Raw genomic sequence first — 3,793 nt, 5'->3', positions numbered from 1 at the left:
CTGTATGCAGTTCTTTGCAGACGTCTTGTGGCTCTGGAATCCATCTCCAACAGCTTGGGGTCTTCACTGAAACTTGGACTTCACTTTTGTGGCTTCATTCAAGAGTCAGGGATACCAGGCCTCCCACACATTACTTGGCCTCAGTGGCTATCAGAAACCACAGAAGACCAATCCATGATCCTCTCCCTCTTACATCTTTCATTCTTCTAAGGCCAGATCTGTGAGGATAAAACAGTGCCACTTGGGACCAGCACTTGCTCCCTCAGGACACAATTAGCATTAGCGTTGGTGTGCTGTTGTTTTCCAGGAGCAGGACACTTCCCAGCTCTACTTTTTCCACACGTTCTAAGATTACCTGGGTGGTGTCTTGTCTGGATGGTATTCATCCAGTTGTTCCAGTGCAGAGCACAAGAGCTCTCCCAATAACAGCACTAATATTCCTAACAATTACAGCCTCTCTTTCACCACATGCCCTGGCTGTTAACACTGAGCTTCTTAGTGCTCCTCTGCTCCCAAAACTATTTTTGTTTCTTTTATGATGAAGACCTACATAAGAATTATCAGTAACAACCATACTACAGATTCAGTGTTATGTTGTCTTGAAATTTCCTACAGCAAATAAATGAATCTGTTACTTGTTTAATTTTGCTGCAGGCAAGTTCTTAGGGCACAGGCGGAAGGCAGCAGATTCTGTGCCAAAGCAGCACATAAATGGACCCTAGTCCAGTGCTAGCAGTCTTAATTCCCTCTGAAACCCCATGATCCGGGCAGGCCTCTACCCTCAGCACTGTTTTCTTCTTGACTCCTACTAGAACAGTCTGTTAATGTCTGCTTACAGTAGTCACATGCTTCCCTAGCTCTATCTTAGAGTCTTCCACATTCCTCCAAATAAACAACATTTCCAGGTTCTTTGCAGCAACAATCTCACTTCTTGGCTCCAACTTCTATATTAGTTACTTTTCAGTTGCAGTGATAAAATACCATGACCAAAGGAAACTTAAGGAAGAGTTTATTTTGGCTTATTATTCTAGAGGACAGTTTTTCATACTGGTGGAAAGGCATAGCACCAAAAGCAGGAATCCGAAGATCACATCTCAACTGCATACATAAGGCAGAGAGTGAGAACTGAGAGTGGGGTGAGACCATAAACTCTCGTGGCCCACCACCAGTGACATACATTCTCCAACAGACTCCATAACATGAAACAGTACCACCAACTAAGTGTTCAAATACATTATCCCATGGGGGAAACTCCTGATTCAAACCACAAGAGGAAGTCAAGACAATGAGAGCTTGAAGCAGCTTGTAACACTGCATCCAGAGTCACAAAGCAAAGAACAACGACAGCCTTAATCAGTTTTCTTCTTTGTATGCGACCCTGAATTCCAGCCCAGGTCAAGGCACCATCTATGCTGGGTATACATTCCCACCATAATTAATATAGCAAAAATATTCCCCCACAGGTTTGCCGGGAAGATCATCCATCATATAGGTTATTCTAGAGCTGATCAAGTTGACAACTGAGATTTACCAACAGCCTGAATTTTTGTAAATAATTTGATGTCCAATGATGTGAGTAAAGCTAAAATCTTTTTCTAATAACATAATCCTTATATTTGTAAGATTTCATGATAAATGTTTGATAATAAAGCCAGGTAAACTATGGGTTTGTATTTTCCTTCATTGCTTTCCTTACCTTTGTCAATTTTTTGGTGCCAGAAGGGTCTTCCAAGTTCAATGAAGACAACGTTGGCACTCTTTACATTCTCATTTCCCCTGATTGTACGGCTTAAAAGTGGCAAAGGGTACGCATATGCATGAATGTTTGGCTGATCATTCTTTTTATAGGCAGAGTCTTACCACCTAGTCCTGGCCAGCCTGGAACTCATGTTGTAGACTACGCAGGCCTCAAACTCACAATTGCCCGTCTCTGCTGGATTTAAGACATGTGCTACTACACCCAGACTTTTTGTTTCATTGATATGGAATTTGCTGTCTTGCTGAGACCAGACTTCAACACTTGTATCTAAATAAAGCTGTAGCACCAAGACATAAATTGATTAGCAACTGAAAGCGCGTGTCACTGCGTGGCTATTTATTTTCTCGCAGTTTCTCACTTGCCAGAGGTTTCTAGTGTGAAGCATGGCCTGTCAACTCTCTGTTTTCTTATGTTCATTACGTTCATGTGGTCCTTCAAATGAATAAGATTTCAGATGCAAAGTGACACAAAATTACATTGGAATCCTTTTCTGTATTTTTCCCATTTACAGACTTGCTCATCGACATGTATATACAGACATTAATTAAGATTTCATAAAATTCTTTTCTGTTTTTTATAATAGAGTTTTTTTCCAACATAATATTTTTACTGATTATTTGGGGATTTCATACAATGCATCCTGGTCACGCTCATTTCCCATTCCTCCCAGGTCCAACCTCCCACCTTATGCCCTACCCCCCAAATACACCAAGTACAATTGGTGCTGCCCATACTCATTAGAGCATGGTAAAACTCCCCGGGGTCAGCCCCTTAAAGATGCCGAAGTCCTTCCCCATCACCCCGACAGAGGTCAACAACTGTGAAGAGCTACACTTCAGCATCTTTATCCAACTTTTCAGGACTCTCCTCAAGAGCTTCCTATCTAGACTTTCTTCTCCCTCCCTCTCTCTCTCTCTCTCTCTCTCTCTCTCTCTCTCTCTCTCTCTCTCCCCTCCTCCCTCTCTCTCTCTCCGTGTGTGTGTGTGTGTGTGTGTGTGTGTGTGTGTGTGTGTGTGTGTGTAAAGGCTGTTGTAGAAGCCTTCAGTGTCTCTTGTTCTCAATTATGAGTCTGGAGTCACTGACACCCACTCCAACAGATGCTTCCTTGCCCACAACAGCCAGCAGCAGTCCAGACCATGGACTTCTACAGGGTTTCCCAAGGCTGCATAGACCAAGACATCCATATCATCTTCAGCAGCATCACAGACCGTGGACCTCATTATGTCCTCCCATGGCAGTAGACCACGAACATCAACTAGGTCCCAGCGTGGTTCATGGACATCAACATGGTTTCCATGGGCACTGACCATGTACATCCACATGGCCCCTGGCTGCACAATGGAAGATGGGCCTCAATGTGGTCCCTGGAGGCAGCACAGACCCCATACATGAACACAGCCCCCCAGGCCATAGCACAGACCACAGACATCAGCACAGCCCCCCCCCAGGCCATAGCACAGACCACAGACATCAGCACAGCAGCCCAGGCCGCAGCACAGACCACAGACATCAGCACAGCCCCCCAGGCCAAGCACAGACCACAGACATCAGCACAGCCCCCCAGGCCACAGCACAGACCACAGACATCAGCACAGCCCCCCAGGCCAAGCACAGACATCAGCACAGCCCCCCAGGCCGCAGCACAGACCACAGACATCAGCACAGCCCCCCAGGCCACAGCACAGACACAGCACAGACCACAGACATCAGTACAGCCCCCCAGGCCAAGCACAGACATCAGCACAGCCCCCCAGGCCACAGCACAGACCACACAGACATCAGCACAGCCCCCCAGGCCACAGCACAGACATCAGCACAGCCCCCCAGGCCACAGCACAGACCACAGACATCAGCACAGTCCCCCAGGCCACAGCACAGACATCAGCACAGTCCCCCAGGCCACAGCGCAGATCATAGACTTCAGCACAACCCCCCAGGCTGCAGCACAGACCACAGACATCAGCACAGCCCCCCAGGCCACAGCACAGACCACAGACATCAGCACAGACCACAGACATCAGCACAGCCCCCCAG

Source organism: Peromyscus leucopus, chromosome 7, assembly GCF_004664715.2.
Source record: "Peromyscus leucopus breed LL Stock chromosome 7, UCI_PerLeu_2.1, whole genome shotgun sequence".
NCBI lineage: Eukaryota > Metazoa > Chordata > Mammalia > Rodentia > Cricetidae > Peromyscus > Peromyscus leucopus.
The sequence above is the reverse complement of the archived record's forward strand: the minus strand, read 5'-3'. Positions refer to the sequence as shown.